This window comes from Trichosurus vulpecula, chromosome 1 (assembly GCF_011100635.1).
Source record: "Trichosurus vulpecula isolate mTriVul1 chromosome 1, mTriVul1.pri, whole genome shotgun sequence".
In the NCBI taxonomy this organism is placed as follows: domain Eukaryota; kingdom Metazoa; phylum Chordata; class Mammalia; order Diprotodontia; family Phalangeridae; genus Trichosurus; species Trichosurus vulpecula.
In genome coordinates, this window is record NC_050573.1 from 161,708,104 (window position 1) to 161,728,660 (window position 20,557).

Consider the following 20,557-nt stretch of genomic DNA (forward strand, 5'->3'; position numbering starts at 1 on the left):
AATAAATATATATATATATCTGTATATTATATATATATATATATATATATATATATATATCTGATATATATCGATATAATATATATCTGATGTATATATGTATATACATCACATCTGATCTTCACAACAGCCTTCTGAGGTAGATGCTATTACTACCCTCATTTTACAGATAAGAAAACTGAGCCTCAGAGAGGTCAAGTGACTTTTCAGAATCACACAGCCAGAAAATGTTTGAAGAGATTTTTGAACATAGGTCTTCCACTGATACTTTACCACTACTTCTAATTCAGCTACATTAGAGATTTAAATAGGCTTTATGAGCTTTGTGAGCTAGTCTCCTCTTTTGGAATATTGTCTCTTAGAGAAAATGTTCTGAGATGCAAAGAGCTAATTCCTTGATGAACATTTAGAATACATGATATTTGTGTAATAAGAACAAAACTCCAACTACTATGGGCAGCAGGGTGGCACAGCAGATAGAAGGCTGGGCCTGGAGTCAGGAACAGTCATCATCTTGAGTTCAAACTTAGCCTCAGATGTTTACTAGCTGTATCACCTAGTACATAAAATGAGCTGGAGAAGAAAGTGGCCAACTGCCTAGTATTTTTGCAAAGAAAACCCCAGGGTTGCAGAGTATTGGACTGAACAACAGCAAAACTGTGACCTTTACTACCACTACATTTACTCCCAGCTGGCATTTTTACATAGCCCTTTTAATGTCTACAAAGCACTTTACATATGTTATTTCATTTGATCCTCACAACAACCCTAGTAAGTAGGTACTATTCTTATCCCCATTTTAGAGTTGTAGAAACTGAGGCAAACAGAGGTTAAGTGACTTGCCCAGGCTCATATAGAGATGAGGTATGTAAGACTGGATTTGACTCCATTCTTCCTGATTCTAAGGACAGTGCTCTCACCCACTGTGCCACCGTTTGCATCTAGAAAGCTGCACAGAACAATCCTGATGAAATAGCTATTTCATCAAAATGAAATTATGTGTGGCAAGGGAATATGACCATTATTGGATAATACTAAAAAATGCTTAAAGTGTTTTTTTGCCTTATTCAAGCAAGATTAGCCTTTAGAAAAGAGTTTTGAATGACTACATTAAGTGTTAAAAGTCCGTGTATTGAATGAACTGTTGAAAATGACACCAAGAAGTCACTGAGATGTCATGGGGAACCAGTGTTAAAGCCTGACCAACAATATCAGCTGAGTTTAAATAATTAAAAGGAATGTTTAATTCTTAAAAAGGAAACTCACTGTTAAATCAGTATCCCTATGAAATAGAAACCGATATGAATGCTCTTCAGATCTTTTCCTCTGTAGGCACCATCCACACGGGCGTGAATGTCAGAGGGAGAATGGTTTCCATAGCATGACAAAACACCACTGAGTAAGCTGGATTGTATAATTAACTATAGCACAATACATTTAGAAACTGCTGAGCATCACTTTATTCCTCTATAAAAAGAGGATAGTAATGTTAAAAGGCTATGTCAGGTCAGTCAATAAACCTTTATTGAGCACCTTTTATGTACCAAGCACTGTGCTAAGCACTAGGGATATAAAGAAAGGCAAATGACATTCCCTATTCTCAAGGAGCTCAAGTCCAATGGGAAATAGCAAGCAAACATGTTTAAAAAAGCTATATAGAGGATAAATTAGAAACAATTAAGAGAAGGAAGGCACTAGAATTAAGGTTGGGAAAGGCTTTCTATAGAAGATGAGATTTTTATTGGGACTTGAAGGAAGCCAGAAAAGGAGGGATGAGAGAGAACATTCCAGGCATAGGGGGCTGACAGAGAAAATGCCCAGAGAAAGGAAGTGTCTTATTGGAGGAATAATGAGGAGACCCACGTCATTAGATTGAAGAGTAAGTGCTCAGGAGTAAGATATAAAAAGGAAAGGTAGGGAATGGGACTAGAGTATGAAGGACTTGAATGTAAAATAGGAGATTTTGTATTTGATCTTGGAGGTCATGAGGAGCCAATGATGTTTATTGTGTAGGGACCTGAACTTTAGAAAAATCACTTTGAAGGCTGAATAGAGTCAATGGATTGGAGTGGGGAGAGATTTAAGGGCAGACCTGATGTTAGGTTATTACAGTAGTCTAAGTATGAGTTGATGAGGGCCTGCACCGTAGTGTGGGTAGTATCAGAGGAGAGAAGGGAGAGGATTTAAGAGATGTTAGAAAGAAGAAATCAACAGGTCTTAGCAACATGTTGGATATGGGGAGTGAGAGATGTTGAAGAGTTGAAAATGACACCTAAGTTGAAGGCTGAAGAAGTGGGTGGGTAATGTGGCCTCTGAAATAATAGGGAAGTTGAGACTGTGGGGTAGGATTTAGGGGGAAATGTAATGAGATCTATTTTGGACAAGTTGAGTTTAATTGTCTACTGGACATCCGGACTGAAATATCTGAAAGACAATTGGAGATGAGAGGTTGACAGCAGAGAGGTTAGAGCAAGATAGGTAGATTTGAGAAGCATCAGCCTAGACATGGTAATTAAATCCATAGGAGCTAATGAGATCTTTGAGCAAAGTAGTACAGAGAGAGTGGCCAGGACAGAATCCTCTCCGATACCTATGATGCTATTCTATCATTCTAGAATGCTAAGTATACACTAATTAGTATTCTAAGACTATATGTTTGAGAGAAGGTACCAACTTGCATTGGTAGAGGAAATTTTCTCACCTGGATGTTCCCTATATCAATGAAATCATAGATCCAGCCCCTATCCCTATCCTTATCTCAAAAGTTTATGTTATGTAGTTCAACGTGCTGTCACAAAAGTGCTTTGTGAACTCTGGTCTTATCAATGTTAGTGTTATTACTACTTTTTTTTTAAGAGGATGAGTTTTGGGAGAGATTTCTGAATCTGTCCAGGTATAGAAAAACCTTCCAGTGAAATAGATGGGAAACTCTTCAGCCCTAATGAAATTGCCTGGGAGGCCACTGCAAGTTTTAATGTCTTTTTCATTGTTATCATGTGTTCAGAGCAAAACTTGAATTCAAGTGTTCCTGGATCTAAAGCTATATTTTAATCCACTAATCTAGTATTATTATTTAATTATTATTATAATTAAAATTATGGGGCACAGTAGGTGGCTCAATGAATGGGGTGCTGGGCCTCTGTTCAGATAGACTGGACTTCTCTTCTTGAATTAAAATGTGACTTCAGATACTTAATAGCTGCATGACCCTGGGCAAGTCACTTAACCATGTTTACCTCAGTTTCTCCATCTGTAAAATGAACTGGAGAAAGAAATGCAAATCACTCCAGTTTCTTCCCAAGAAAACCCCAAATGGGGTCATGGAGAGCTCAATATGACTCAAACAACTCAACAACAAAACAACTTTATACATCAGAAAATTGAATTAGAGAATTAGGGTAATTCAAGTTTTTCAGAGGCATGAAATACAGTAGAAGGTATATGACAGTGGATACATGACTGGGGAAATAGGTTCTAATCCCAGCTCTTCTATAGACAGGCCATTAACTGTGATTTTGGACACGTCATGTCACTTCTCATCGCCTTTAAAATGAGGACATTGAAAGAGTTCAACTAGAGGACACGCCTTTCAATTCAAAGATTTTTATGGAGGTTGAAGTGGTGTAGAGGAAAGAGTGATTGGCATAGTTTATTTTTAATACCCCTTTCAGATACAAGGCTTTAATTTGAGAGATAATGCGGAATAGTAAAAAGAATGCTGGAATTGGAGAAGCCCTTTGTTTCAGTCTTGTCTCTGGCCTTTTTTACCTGGGAGACCATGAAGTCACTTAGCCTTTCTAAGCTTCAGTTTTTTTCATCTGTAAAATGGATTTAATGTTACACATACTATTTCATTGTTGGTTGTGAGGAAAGTGCTTTACCAATCTTGGAGCATTATACAAATGTGAGTTAGGATTATTAATTTAGGCATAAAGCAAAATGCTACCCTGCTTATGTGGAGGAAGAAAGGCATCAAGGATTGAATTCTGCAGCATTTGTGATGAAAGAAAGCCATGGGATATTATACTTGCTTAATACTTCCCCATACTACATAAGGAATTAATGAGCTCTATTCTGGTAAATCAGATAAATCAATCAAGATAGGCTGAGGACAAATTGATTATGGGAATCATGCAGACGACAAACAAAACATGAGGGCTTCTGGCCTCAGATCCTGTTGGCATTCTATTTGAAAACACCACATGCAGTCTTAATATCTGTGGTGTTTACAGATTCTTGGGCGAAATGTACATCATTACAAGGAGGCATTTTCATTGTTATTTCTATGAAATGCATAAACATTTTGTCTCTGCTGGCAATGAAAATGTGTTTGTTAAAAGGCAAGATCCAGCTAAAGCTTGATGGCACAAACCAATAAAGATTATAAGAACATTATAAAATAAATCTGCAAAGGCTCATTGTACAGAAATCTACTTGACTCAAATGAAATCAAATCTCTTTTGTCTTAGTGGACAGTAACCAACATTAAAGCTAATGAACAAACCACTTTGTGAATATTAAAAGTTAAAGACAAATCTCTAATTCAAAGGGTATAGTTTGTGAGATATATTTGAGGTTGCCTTATTAATACCCATTTTAAATATATAGCAAAGGGAACACATTGCAAGGAGTCCTTTAAAAATAAATGTCTAAGACAAGAACAAGTAAATGGGCTGTTACATTTGTAAACTGTTTTATGAGTGCAACTTACAGAAGTGTAATTTAGGGAAACCACTTTGAAATATTTAGAGAATGTAAAAAAACTATAGATTTTCAAGGAGGATATGCAGATTCAGTTCATTCAAGGTAGCTAGAGTGAAGAAAATTGATATGCAAAAGAGAGGCAGCGTAGGATAGTAGGCATAGTGCTCAATCCTGGAGCCTGTGTTCAAATCCTAACTCTGCTTCTTACTGCCTGGGGTACTTTTGTAGTCACTTTTCAGCCCTGGGCCTTACTTTCCAGAACTGTAAAATGGAGCAAAAACAAGGGGAAAGTTACTGGATCATACCTAAACCTTAAATTTTACAATCCTGTGAATTCACTGAAGAAGTATAGGATAGTTTCACCTTGCAATACCATTATAGAGGGGAATTCAACATGAAATAGGTCTACTTCAGCCCCCATAGATGGGATTTTGTCACAGAAGAACTAGAATGACCTAGTTAGAATTAGAACAATTTCAATTACTTGTAGCTTGGACATGGCATGCAGTGGTATTATGAAGCCCTGGCTTATAAAAAAATAATTTTATAAATGGGTTGAATGGGACAAAATAATATTCTTAACCATCTAAGTAGAACATTATAAACTCACTTGAAATTTAAGGTATGATCCTGTTTGAAAGCATTTATAGTGTATAACTTTTTAAAAATATGTTCACAGCATTCCTATTTGAAGTCTCTAAGACTCTCTTTAGCATTTCCCCATGCCCTGAGTACACCTCTATTAATTCTAACTTCAAAACCTAAACTACAGGGCAGAAACAGACATGATACCCAGGGCTCATTTATGTACGGATTCTAATGGAAACCATGTGTGTAGATGACTTGTCTAAGTGAGTAATTTTACACATTGGAGAGCAAAGAGCCATCATTTTGTACTTGAGACAAACCAGAAAGAAAGCTGTTTTTCTTTATGACCTTTTTTTTCTTTAAAATTGACACAATTTCCTGTGATCACAACTCTTAGTTTAGTCTGTGGGAGAATTTCCTGAGATTAGACCCTATCCTACTTCTCATCATCTGCCTTCTTCCCATCTTTCTCCCCTCCCAACTCCTCCTGTTGAATATGGAACTGGATAAAGTGCTAAAATAAAGTAATAGGCTATTAGTGTAGTAAGTACTCCTCATAGAGGCAAAAAACAAATTGTATCATTGTGAAGCTGAAAGCAAAAGTAATAAGAAAAGTACCTAACTGAGATGAAAAGATTGCTCCCCACATCTTTGCCTCTCATAAACTATGGCAAGAAAAGTAGTTATTTCATAGAATTAAAAACAAAACAAAACCTCAGAGTTGGATGGGATCTCACCCAAACCGAGCCTGAAAGAGCATGAATTTCCTCTTCAACATCCCTGGAAAATGTTCAGAAGCCTACACTTGGAAGTATCCATTGACAGGAAACATCCTAATTTCATTTGTCCACAAATAATAAGCATATTGTCTACACAACACCATCTCCTGTCAATTCCGCCTTTGCACAGATTTTCCCCTTGACTGGAATGCTCTCTCTTCTAACTTCCACCCGTTGGAATCATAAGCTACATTCAAGGCTCTGTTCAAAGTTGACCTTTACATAAGGACTTTCCCAATCCTCCTAATAGTTTAATATCCTAAAAATTTACCATGTGTACATTTCATATTGATTATTTGTGCATATGCTTTCCATCTTCCCCCCTCCAGTAGAATATAAACATTTCTGAAGGCAGGGACTTCTATCATTTTTGTCTTTGTAACATGAGTACCCACCATAAACATGGAAATTAAAAAAGACATATTGAGTGGAGTTGAACTGAACTGAATTTCTGTCTTTATTCAAATCATTATCAACATAGCATATGGCTCCTCAGAGACTGGGATCAGCCTATGTACAATAGCATCATCCTCCTTTGGGGGAAAAGGAGGTGGGAGGGGATAGGTGAGAACAGGCACACAGTTGAGATCTGATAAGTTTTCCCATAAAGTGAATGAGCAGGAGGGGTATTTTCACCTCCTCTTACTCAAAGAGCTGAGGAAGAAGCTTTCTCAAAGAACAACTAAGGAAGAAGGTGGTTGCTACCGGGTCAGTGATAATATTGAGAGATGAATTGTAGACTAAATTCAGTAGATACTGCTACTGGGGGAGTGGCAATAATTCCTGAGTCAACTAAACTTGAGAGGTTCATGGAGAGTCTGTAGAGTAATCACATGGGAGAAGACCAGGGAAAACAAGCAAAATTAGACACAGATTCAGTCACGCATGAAATGAGTTTGCCATCCAACCAAAAATAATAGAAAGCAATAGGAATAACTGGAGCTTTCCTTAAAATGATAAGGAGTATCTATCTAAAACCATCAACAAACATTATCTATAAAAGAGATAAGCTAGAAGCTTTTTCAGTAGAATCAAGGGTGAAGTAAGGATGCCCACCATTACGACTATTATTCAATTTTGTTCTCACTATAGCAATAAGACAAGAAAAAGAAATTCAAAGAATTAGAATAGGCAATGAGGAAACAAAATTGTTACTCTTCGCATACAACATGATAGTATACTTAGAAAATCCTAGAAAATCAACTGAAAAACTAGTTGAAACGATTAACAGCTTCAGCAAAGTTGCAGGATATAAAATAAATCCACAAAAATCATAAGCATTTCTATGTACTACCAAGAGGTAAGAAGAGAAATTCCATTTAAAATAACTGTAGGCAATATAAAATATTTGGGACTCTACCTGCCAGGACAAACCTAGGAACTGTATGAACACAATTACAAAATACTTTTTATACAAATAAAACCAGTTCTAAACAACTTGCGCAATTGTAATTGTTTGTGGGTAGGCTGAGCCAATATAATAATAATTCAACCTAAATTGATTTACCTACTTAGGGCCATACCAATCAAGTGACCACAAAAATTATTTTACAGAGCTAGGAAAAAATCATAACAAAGTTCATCTGGAGGAACATCAAGGTCAAGAATATCAAAGGAATCAATTAAAAAAACAATGTGAAGGAAGGTGACTTACAAGTGCCAGATCTCAAGCTGTATTACACAGTGGTAATTATTAAAAAAATCTGGTACTGGTTAAGAAATAGAGTGGTGAATTAGTGGAATAGAGTAGATACTCAGTACACAGTTATAAATGACCATAGTAATCTAATGTATGGCAAACCCAAAGATTTATGATTTTGGGACAGGAAATCACTATTTGACAAAAATTGCTGGGAAAACTGGAAAGCAATTTGGCAGATACTAGATATTGACCAACATCATCCTCTGCATACCAAGGATAAGGTCAAAATGGGTACATGATTAAGACATAATTGGTAATAAAAGCAAATTAGGGCAGCATAGAATATTTTACCTGTCAGATGTATGGATAGGGGAAGAATTAATGATGAAATAAGAGACAGAGAGCATTGCAAGATGTAAAATGGCTAATTTTGATTACAGCAAACCAAAATGTTTTTGCACAAACAAAACCAACACAGTCAAGATTAGAAAACAACTGGAAAATATTAAAACACTGGAAAAAATTATAGTAAATTTTGCTTGCAAAAGCCTCATTTCTCAGATATATAGAGAAATGAGTCAAATGAGTCAAAGTTAAAAGGTCACAAATAATTTTGTAATAGGTAAGTGGTCAAAGGGTATAAATAGGCATGTTTTCCAAAGAAGAAATCAAAGCTATCTATAATTACATGAAAAAAATGCCCTAGATCACTATTGACTAGAGCAATGCAAATGAAAAGAACTCTGAGTTATCACCTCACACCCATTTTATTAGTCGATATGACAGAAAAAGAAAATCTTAAATGTTGGAGAGGACATGGGAAAATAAGGACCCTAATACACTGTTGTTGTAGTTATAAATTAATACAACTGTTCTGGAGAGCAATTTGGGACTGACCAAAGGGCTATAAAACTGTACATACTCTTTGACCCATCAATAACATCACTAGATCTGTCCCTTAAAGAGAACAAAGAAAATATAAAATTTCTTATTTGCACAAAAATTATTTATAGCAGTTCTTTTTGTGATGGCTAAAACTGGCAGTTGGAGGGATGCCCATCAAGTTGTGTTGTATGATTGTAATGCAATACTATTGTGTTATAAGAAATGACAAATAAGATGCTTTCAGAAAAACCTGGGAAGACTTAAGTGAACTGATGCAAATTGAAGTGAACAGAACCAGGAGAACATTGTACATACTACCAGCCATATTGTATAATGGTCAAGAGTAAATGGCTTAGCTATTCTCAGCAACATGATGAACGAAGATATTTCTGAAGGATTTATGATGAAAAATGCTATCCACCTCCGGGGCAGGGGGGAACTCATAGAATCTGAATGCAGATTGAAGAATTTTTTTTTTCCTTTCTTTATTTTTCTTGGTTTTTGTTTATTTTTGTTTTGGTCTGTGTTCTCTTTTGCAACATGGCTAATATATACATGTTTTATATGACAGCATATGTATAATTTATATCAGATTGCTTGTTTCTCAAAGAGGGGGAGGGGAATGAGGTAGGAAGAGAATTTGGAAGTCAAAATTTTTGAAAATGAATGTTAAAAATTTTTGTTTACATGTAACAGAAAAAAAATAAAAATTAAATATAAAAACAAACAAAACAAAGAGATGATGTGGTAATTCCTTTCCTCACAAAGTTATGAATTTGGAGGAGCTGGAAGAAAAAAAAAAGGGTGAAAATGCTTATAATCATAACTTTCAAGAATTTGTCCAATGCTAATAATATTGTCATTGCAGTGTTTATTTTGCCTTTTGGGACACAATAATATCATATTACATTTGTATGTCATGATTATTTTTTAGCTATTCTCCAATAAGAAGATACTCCCTTAGTTAACATTTTGGGGTTGCCATAAAAAGAGCTGCTATAAATATTTTTGTACATATAGGACCTTTTCCTCTTTCTTTGTTATTTTTGCAGTATAGGCCTAACAGTGGTATAGCTGGGCAAAGGGTACCCACATTTAAATAACTGTGTGGGCACAGTTCCAAATTGTTTTCCTGAAAGGCTGGAGAAATTCACAACCCCACCTACAGTGTACTAGATTTCCTGATTTCCTGTATTTCCTCCAACATTTACACTGAAATTATTTTGTAACCAGAAATGATATTTCATTCCTTACATAGAACAGTTTCTAGTAGACTGATAAACATATGGCAGCCTCTCCAGGCATGCTGTTGACCAGCCTGATTGACCAACCAACGTACTTAATGACTAACTTCAATATTTCCTGCCAAAACTGAAGTTGAACTTTACTTTTGATCTTGCCTCAGGAAAACAAAGAACTATCACTGAACACTTCACTTGGAAGATTTAAAGACCATTGTTAAGTGGTATTTAATACCTTAATAGAGTTTTTTTTAGTGTTCTAGAGTGGCATACTGAAGTCTCTTGACACAGACCTTGATTTAGCTTTGCCAGAACGTAGGACATTTTCAAATGCTTTAAATGAGGGCTACATGAGCCCTGGACCATTGTAGGATTGCATTCGTATTACCCAGGGGAAAACCTTGTGACAGGAGAAGAATAGATCCAGCTCAGACTCCAGTAGGTGGAGGGCAGTACAAATAAGAAGCTGGATTTTACAGGAGGATCTCATGCAAATGAACTTAGTCTTTCATAAGATGTTTTTTAAAAGTAATTTTACTGAGTGACAATATAATAGATGCACTTTGACAGGTGCCTCTTTGGTTAATTCCTTTTATATTTGGTTATTGTTTCTCCTTTGTGTAGCATTTAAAGCCTTTTTCACCCTGGTCCTAATCTACCGTTGTAGTCTTATGACATCCTCCCCTTCACATACTTTGTGGCCCAGACAAATTGACTTTCTCATTGTTCCCCTACATTAACTTTCACCTCTTATCTCTGTGTCTTCATGAGAGCTATCTACCGTGACTGGAATGCACTCCCTCTGAACTTCCACCTCTAAATTTTCAAGGTTCAGCTTGAGACCTAAGTTCTACATGAAGCCTCTCCTGATACCACAATCTCTTCCCCCTAAAGATATCACATTCCTATTTTGTGTATATTTATATAGATACTTCTTGTCTCTTCTGATAGAATAGAAATTTCTTAGGGACAGAGTCATTTTCTTTGCTTTCTTTTCCCATTGCTTAGCAGAGTGCCTAGAACTGGACATTTATTTAATATATAATGCTTGCTCGCTTCATTGTTCCCCTGAGATGGAGATCCATATTGTGGCCATTTTAAGGATTGGGATACAGTTAACAATCTGTAGTAACCTGACTGTGCTATTCATGTAGCAAAACCACATCCTTATAATTGCAATAATGACACTGACTACTGTCCTCAAAGCCTGATAGTCATCCATTCAGGGGTACAGTGAGGTGGTACAATTGCCAAGTAGAGATATGGTAGCCAAAATGAACTATGATAGTGACTCAGTATTCTCTGAGACCATTATGGTAGATATGAAAGTCAGGCAGGGACCATAAAATGCCAGTCAATTGGACTCTGATGATACTACTGACTGGGTTCACATTTTGACCAACAGAGTGTAACTAGTCTTATGAACTAAGAAAAAGGGCAGAGTAGAGTTTCAGTTTCCTCATCCATAATCTAGAGACTATAATCCCTGAAACACCTCTTTGTTAGGGTTGCGAGGATCTGATGAGGTAATGCATATGAAGCACCATATAAACTTCAGTTGTTATTAAGGCAGCATAGGGGCATTGTTTAGTCATTTCACTTGTATCTGACTCTATGACACCTGTTGAGGTTTCTTGGTAAAGATACTGGAGTAGTTAGTCATTTCCTTCTCTAGTTTACTTCACAGATGAGGAAACTGAGACAAATAGAATTAAGTGACTTGCCCAGAGTCATACAGCTAGTGTCTGAGGCAGATTTGAATTCAGATCCTTCTGACTCTAGACCTAGTTCTCTATTCACTGTGCTACCTAACTACCCCAGCATAGAACTGGCTTAATTTAAAACCATTGCAATTATTAGTTTGACATGGAGCACAGGGGAAAAGAAAGAGTGGTGCTTCATTATGTACAATGCTACAAGAAAGCAAGATGCATAGGAACAGATAAGAAATCTGAATATCCTGGCTGCTAGAAATGCTTCTGTGAAGATGGTGCTAGCCATTAAAGTGAAGAAACTGTGAGTGAACATCCAATGGGCTAGGGATATGAAAGCCATTATTATATATCCATCTGAACTACACTAATCTAAGTTTTGAAAAGAGATCATATCTGTTATAGACAAGATATTCATTCTGCCTTTTGTTAGCAATATGCTTGCTTCAGCATGTTATATAGATGGATGCAGAGAAATTCTCTCCATTTCCAAACCCAGATTAGGTGAAATCATCCTAGAATATGAGGAGTTAATTAAGTCCTAAGTAGGAAAAGCTGAAGAATCTAAAGGTATTGAAAATCAGTACAACAAAACTCCAGAACCGATACTGAATAATGAAACAAATGCTGATGTTTTACATGGCTTTAGAAAGGAGAAGGACATACTTAGAACGGAATCTCAAAAAGTTCTTTTTTGATTTTGACTGCATGAATCTGACTAATAGACCAGCTATACCAAAGTAATTATTAAAAACAAAAAAAACCCTGATATCTACTATAGCCATCATGAGCAATTGAATTTTCTTGTATTTTCTAAATAATTTAAAAACATTTTAGTCAATGATATAACCTGTGGCCACTTAAATGATAAGCACTATAAAATGACAAGACTAAGTGCTTTGATTTATATGCCAATACCTTGCTATCCCTTAAAACTAACAGATGATAAATCTCTATGATCCATATATATGTACTCTAAAATATCCTTGAGCATTTATCAAATAAAGTCTATTGGAATCAAAACATCCTTACAAATTAAACCACTATCATCATCTTCCTAGACAAAATATCCGTCAATAAAAATTTAAGAATGTTTTAAGAATAAGTCAAAACATGGAATATTCCCAATCTCTGGAGTACATAGAATGAAAAACTTTCAAAATATAGAGATCTATAGAAAGAAATTAAATTGATGTGAAATAAGCAGACACTTTATACTTCAAAACACCCCAGGGAATATTAAATAAAAAGAATAATAGCAAGCCAGTGGTATGTCCTCAGACCATTTACATCTGAATTCCACCAAAAGAGATTCGAAGGAGATAAAAGAATAATGGTGATGCTAATCATGTTGAAAATAACATACTTTTGCAATTATTTAAGATATATGAGATATTTTTTAAACATTCTCTCTTTTGCTCCTCCCAATTAAAGTACAAAGTAAGTACTGTAGGTCTTATTATGCCTGTTTTATAGATGAGACCTAAGAGAGCTTAAAAGATTTCTTGATGGTGACATGGGGTGTAAGTGTAAGAAAGTGACTTAGAAAGTCACTTTCCATGCTGACTCCCTATAATAAATCTTTGATGTGTGTGTATATATACATGTGTGTATGTGTGTGTGTATACAGACACACACATGCATATACACATATGTATATATACTCACATATTTACATATATGTGTGTGTTTGTGTGTTTCTTTGGTGAAACTGCCTAAGCCACTACAAATTGCCAGCTAATTTATTCATCTAATACCTCTCATTCTCTTGGAAATTTGTCTACTTACTTTTGAGTATTAGAAGTCAAACAAGTTGTAACTCACTTCTAATCTGTAAATGTTTAATATGATTTTAGTAGCTCATCAAAATTATTACTGCCAGAAAAAAATCACATATCAGGTGATTGAGTTTCTTTTCTACAGAAAGATGAAGATATGAATGCCTCAGAAACACCCTAAACTCATGGGATTATTAAAAGACATTGGTTTACTCTTTTTTCCAGAGGATTCTATTTTCAGATAACAAATTGTAGGCCCAAGAAATCAATACTTCCCCTTCTACTCTGACTCTCCTTGAATTACTCTTTTCTAGGGTACGCCTTTTGAAAGAAGCAAGAAAAGATCAAGTACCACATGAGAACTGAATTATTGAAGTCATTTTTGTTCTGTTCTACCTCTTTCTCTTAAATATTAATAGTTTCTTCTCTGGATACTCAAAAGTTAAGTCTTAGAGAAATTTACATGTTTTCTTTCTTGGACCAGATGCAAAGCATGATGGGAAATACTTTCAATGTTGTCTCAGATCAGGGTTTCTGTCTATTTCACAATTTCTTTCTCGGTATTGAGAATTAAGTCAATTTCTCATAAATATTCCCTTCTCCTAATATAGAGGAAGGACAGAGGAGAAATGAGGTTTCCTTACCCTGGTACATTTCACAATCTGGCAACATTCTACCTTTCTATATTTATCTCCATGTAGTTTTACTCCAGACTAATGACTATTCACTATTCTGTACCCTATATGTTTCCCTGGGTTCATACTCATTTGTGTTCTCTATGCCCATAACCCCAGCTCTTGCTTATTGGATTATTGATCATTCTATTAATCATTGAAGGATTATTAATCCTTCAAGTTAAATCAAATGCCACCATCATCTGGAAGTTTTCCCTGATCTTCACAATTGGTAATGATTTTTCTCTCAACAAATCTCACATTGCTTTCATTTCTCTTGTTCACTTCTCATATATTATTGAGTATTATACTTTTAAGTTTGGTAATATGCCATATTTTCCTAAAACAGTATTATCTCCAAGATGGTAGTATCTATCTTTTCTTCTGTTGTCTCCCTCCTCAACCTCCTTAGTCCCCCTGTGCTTCCTCAGCCTAGTATATAGCAATCAGGTGCTACTAAATAAATAGGGAATTGTTCACTTTAATTATGAAAGCTCTTCATAAGCAGAATTTAAAAAGAAAAAAAATCTTGTCTCACTGTCTTCACAGATTTCAGATTCCATATTATGTGTGCATAGGAGATCAAAGTTGGAAGGAGACTCAAAAGTCATGTAATCCAACCTAAATGTGGTCATTAATCTTTTGCCTGAAGATTTCAATGGAAGAGGGGAGGGTAGAGAGAATGGGAAATGTGCTTCTTCCAGAGATCTGTAGACTTCATTATATGAAGTTGTGCTATGATTTTTAAAAGAACACATTCTGCTCTAAGTGATGAGCTAATGGTATCAATCAATCAATTAATAGCCATTTATTAAGTGTCCACTAAGTACAAGGCACTGTGCTAATCCCTAGGGATACAAAGACAGAGATGAAACAATCTCTACTCACAGAGAATTTATATTCCAGTGGTGGAGACAACAAATACATATAAAGTATATGCAGCATAAATATAAAGTGAATAAATCTAAATATGTACCTAGTAGTTATATGCAAAGTAGCTTGGGTGGGAGGGCTCCAGCAACTGGGGGAATCAGGAAAGGCTTCAGGGAGGCAATAGTGATAGAACTATGTTTCAAAGGAAGAGAGAGACCTTGACATGGAGATAAGTTGGTGAATGCATTTGAGGCATGCGGGACAATGAGAGCAAAGACATGGAGTTGGAAGATGGAGTATTGCGCGTGAAGGACAGAGAACAGTTCAGTTTTACCAGCACATACAGTTCAGGAGAGGGAATAATGTCCAATGAGGCTAGAAAGATAGGTAGGAGATAGCTTGTAAGGAGCTTTCAAAGCTAAACAGAGTGTCTACTTCATCTTAGACAATCAATAGGGGGACCACTGGAATTTATTGAGTAGGGTAGGCATATGGTTAGATCTCCACTTAAGGAGAATTACTTTGACAGTGATGTGAAATACAGAATGAAGTAGAAAGAGACATAAGTCAGGGAGACCAATCAGGTGACTGTTGAAATAATTTAGACAAAAGGTGAGAAGGCCCTGAATTTTGGCTGTAATTGTGAGTGTCCATTTTGAATCTGTAACTATTGCTGAATTGGAACCACAGTGGAATTTTTACACTGCTCTTCCCTCAGGAATTATCAAGAAGCAATTTCCCATCTGTATATAGTGACATGTCATCCAGATGGTGTCAGTGTTTACTCCAAGGCCATTTTTGAACATCTGTTGCATTAAACATTTAAAAAACATTTTCTTCTCATTAAAAATTGCTTTCTTATTTTGCTATGGCATGCAAAATTTCACAAAATTTATGCTCTAGGAAACCTGGCCTGGGTCTGTATGATAGGAAAGCAGAAGAATTTAATCATCATTGAATGAATGAAAATCTTGGGATAAAGTCTAGGCTGTAACTCTATTATTACTTTATAGGCACTATCATACCTGTCTGGAATATCTCCTAGAAAATACTCCTCAGGGTCATCATAAAATCCTTGGATAATTTTGAAACTTTCTAGCTTTAATATCACAATATTTCTGGAAGATGAGGAATGAATTTTCTGTTCTCAGATGATCTGTTGCCTAATAGAAAAGACACAAGACTGGGAGTCAGAGGAATTGGGTTCAAATCCTGATCCTGTGACCGTGAACAAGTAACTTTTGCTCTCCCAGACCTAATTTATTCAGTTATAAAATGACAATTTGTGAATCCTAAAGTCTCTTCTAGTTCTAAATCTAATATCTTATGGTTATAGCTTCAGTTTCCTCATCAATAACCTGGAGAGTATAATTCTTGCAACACTTCACTTTAAGGGCTATTGTAAGGATCCTGTGAAGTAATGCATGGATAGAGCCATATAAATTTCAGCTATTATTGAGATTTTTCCCTGCTATAGAGGCTTTAGGCCTATAATTTTTGTTCTGCTCATCACTCAGTATACAAATTCATCCCTATCATCACAGGGTCTGTCATGAAAGTATATCGTAGAAAATTATTTGGTGTAGATGACCTAATCTTTGAGCTAGGTGGCTCTGTGGATAGCGCACGGGGCTTGGAGTCAGGAAGACTCATCTTTGTGAGTTCAAATCTCACCTCAGACTATGTGACCCTGGGCAAGTCACTTAACTCTGCCTCAGTTTTTTCATCTGTAAAATGAGCTAGAAAAGGAAATGGCAAACTACAATCATATCTTTGCTAAGAAAACCCCAAATAGAGTGGGTCACAAAGAGTTGAAAATGATTGAACAACAAAACTACATTTCTCCCCCCAAAATATCTTTAACATACATGATTAAAAATTGAAAAAGGTAAAAGTTTCTTAAGCCTTAGTAGGTTTGTACTATTGTCCTAGAGTCCAGATCTTTGACAGGATAATAATTTATTCTCAATAATTTGAGTTTTTATTACCAAGAATGAAAAAGGCCAGAATAAAACCTGGAATTCTAAGTCATCAATTTATACCTAGCATAGATTTAGAGACTTTTATGGATCATGGCAACTTCATCCATCTATTCATTCATTCATTTATTATCTTTTACTCTTCTCCCTCACATTATAAATTCTCTCAGTTACCAAGCCTCTGCAATATCTCTCCATAGCATAACTTTCTATTTCCACAGATATTACCCAAAGTTGGGCCCTTGTTACCCACTGCTTGGATTATTGTGATAGGCCCTTGCCATCTTTTCCCAAACAAATTTAGTGTTTGACCTACATCTGTACCTTTACTCAATGACTGTGACTGGAATCCTTAATCCATCATCTATTGAATTCCTACACATTCTATAAAGCCCGATATAAATGCCATATTCTTTCCAAAAATACTTTCCTGATCTTGTCCAATTGGCAATCCTTCCGCCTCCGTCATATATCACTTTGCTTTATAATTCTTTAATGCATCCTCTAAGAAGTATTGTGTATCATGTATTTCTGAGGGTATGTCTTCAGCTACATTTTATGTGAGCAGGGACCATGTCTTATCTAACTATGAATTTCTACCAGCCTCTAGCACAGTGTTTTGCAAAAAGCACAGGACCTTGAGAAATGTTTGTTTTATTAAGTATATATTATGTCCATAGCACTTGACTAGGAGATAGGAAAGAAACAAAGGCAACTAAGATAAAGCCCCTGCACACATTAAATTTAAACTCTAATAGGTGAGATAAGATATACAGTATACATATTAATACAATAATAATAATTGCTAATATCTCTATGGTGATTTAAGACATGCAAAACACTTTTCATATTTTTATTTGTATGATCCTCACAGCTGTGTGAGGTAGGTGCTTTTATTAATACCATTTTACAGGTGAGGAATCTGAGGCAGAAGGAGATTTCATGACTTGTTCAGAGCCACACATCTTGTAAATGTCTGATGTAGGATTTGAACTCAGGTCTACAAAAGCATATTAAGACAAATAAAGGAAACATAATTTGTTGGAGTTAAGTATAATTAGTCATCTGGAAGCAGAAGTGGCAAATTATCCCTTCCATGAAAAATTGAAAGCTAAGCATTTTACAAGGAAATGAATTGGAATTACCGATGAAGACACAGATTAAATTTCACGTTACTTCCCCATTGTACACTCATGGATGAGATACTTAGGAGTTCTTAACCTGAGGCATATGAACCTTTATTTTTTTTTCATTTTTGATAACAGTTTTTCAGTATAATTGCTTTTCTTTATAATCCAATGTATTTTATTTTGTGCATTTAAAAATATTGTGAGGAAGGGTGCATAGACTTCACCAGGCAGCCAAAAGGGGTACATGACGCAAAGAAGCTCATGATCCCCAGTTTAGGAGGAAGGATATTGTGCAAAGTCAGTCATTTGTACAGTCAGTCTGAGTGACCCCATGTTTAAAACCTCAAATTTTGGGTATATGTGCAACCAGCCTACAGGACATGAGGATACATAAATACCCTAGTGCAAACTCATTAATCCCATCCCCCTATGATACTGTAAGCAGAGGTGGCACAAATCTGATGTCTTCATCAGTGTACCAATCAACATACTTTTGCCTTTATATGGGAGTTGTTTACTCCTGCCTACAAAAGCAGGGAGCCATTGAAAACGGGGTTGCTGCACTCCAACTGCTTGCTGCTTTGGTGCACTAAAAACTCCTCTGTTCTATTTCTTGAGTTTACTTTGTTGACCAGGGTTAGGCCCAAAGTAGGATTTTCTCTTCATAATACTATGTATTACACTATGACAAGGTATGCCAGAATATAGTATTTTAAAAACTACTTTGGGGCAAAACAAAGATCTAAAAGGGATAGTGCTTCATGGCATAACTACAACAAAAAGAATAATGATGAAAATACTAATGATGGTTTTTATAGTACTTTATGATTTTCAAAGCACTTTACAAATATTAACTTTTAGAAAGAAGGAAAGAAGCATTTATTAAGCACCAATTATGTACCAGGCATTGTGCTAAGTAGTTTATAAATATTACCTCATTTGGCTCTCACCTACCTAGGAGGTAGGTGGTAACATTTTCTCCATTTGCAGTTGAGAAAACTGATTCAAAAAGAAGTTAAATAATGTACTCAGTGTCACATAGCTTGGAAGTGTTGGAGGCCAGATTTCAACTTGAGACTTCAGTTCTATCTCCTACTGGTCTATTTTTTCTGATTCTTCACCCAAATCTACCTGCAGTTTTTATCAATCAAATTTATAATTTGATATGTCATTTTCTCTATTTATCTATTCCCTCTTTACTCATAAAAATTGTAGGAGACTCAATTAGGGTCCTCTTAATGATGATCAGTTCAGTATACTGGAAAAAAGGCCATTTTGCCTGATTTGAGGAGCCAACTGACAAATTTTGGGTAAACAAAAAGATTGATATGCTTATAGATCTTAAAGATAGAAGGGGGCCTGACTATTTGGGGTCTATTTACTAGGCTGTATAAGCATTATGTGTATTTTAAAATAATGTCAAAAATATATTACATGCTTATGCTTATGTATATATGTTTAGCTATATAGTTAATCTTGGTCTATGAGACAAATGAAGGGCCACTTTAGCTTTCAACTGAAAATCAATCAGGTTAGCTATTTTTTGTATCCTCGCCTGCTACAAATATAGGACTGTCAGTACTAAAGTAAAACTGAAGTGCATACTTTGGTGAGTGAAAACACGTAGAGGAGATGACAAATCACTGAAAATGGTGATGGACCTGACAAAGCTGGTTCATTTGTTTGTGGTTATCTTCCTTCAGTGTGTTTCCTCAAACTTTTAAATAAAACAATTGGCATTTTAGTCCTTTGCTAAAGGGCTAAAGTGCTATTTTAGTGTCTAACTAATATCTGCTTTGACATTCGGTATTCAATCTGCCACCTTAAAATTTCATTCAACAATGGATCCTTGGATTTTCATTAGCCTGGTTTTCTCTTGCACTAAGGTAACAAGCTTGCATTGACACTAGTTGGCATAGCCAGAATTTATGAAAGGATATCATCTTTCCTGTACATAAATCCTGTGGTGGAGGTGATGGAAAAGGGTGTGCTGGAGCCAGCTCAAACTGTCCAACTGTTAAATTTTCAACATGAGCATTAGGGAAATCAGGACTTGACTTATTGTTCTGTTGATTTCTAGACTTAAGAAGGTGATGAAAAAATGTTAAAAATAAAAATTAAACAAAAAAGTGTATAATGTGTACATTTTGGGGTAAAGCCAATTAATTATTTCCCAGCCCATCCCTTATCCAAGAATGAAAACTATTTTTTTTGCCTAGGTTCAGTATAATGTAAACTTCCTTGAAGGCTTTAATTCTCATCTTTGTGTGCCTAGCAGCTAGTAGCAGTCATGGCATGTAGCAAATACTTAATTGGTATTTATTCAATTGAAATATATAGATATTAAAGAATAACTTAGGAAAGTAGAAAAATTTTGTAATCATAAGTTACAGTTAAAATATGGGATGATGACGATGCTGCCAACAGAATTCACCCAATTCATCAACAAGTGCTTACTATGTATCAGGCACTATGTTACTTGCTAAAGATAGAAAGACAAAAATAATCCCTGTCCTCAGGGAGTTCACTGTCTAAAGGGGGAGGCTATCTATAAATAACTATGCATTTATAA